Below are 265 nucleotides of genomic sequence, written 5' to 3'. Positions count from 1 at the left end.
ATGGTCCAGCACATATCCAACACTTCAAGGCTTTCTTCGTCTTTGAATTATCATCCGATTTCGAAGCATCGTCCTTCTTCTTATCTTCCGGCTTATCGGAATTCTTCTTCCTATCATCAGAAGTCTCATCATAATGCTCCACCAACCTGTCAATAGCAGCAAAAGCTTCCTCAAGTTTTCTAATCCTCTGCCTCTTCACTTCATTGCATGCCCAAGGCTTCAACCCAATAATGAAATTGAACACCTTGTCCCTCTCCGCCATGTC

Source organism: Pinus tabuliformis, chromosome 9 (assembly GCF_031772625.1).
Source record: "Pinus tabuliformis cultivar Carrire ecotype Pingquan chromosome 9, CPIR1, whole genome shotgun sequence".
In the NCBI taxonomy this organism is placed as follows: Eukaryota; Viridiplantae; Streptophyta; class Pinopsida; order Pinales; family Pinaceae; genus Pinus; species Pinus tabuliformis.
Note: the sequence above shows the minus strand (reverse complement) of the source record.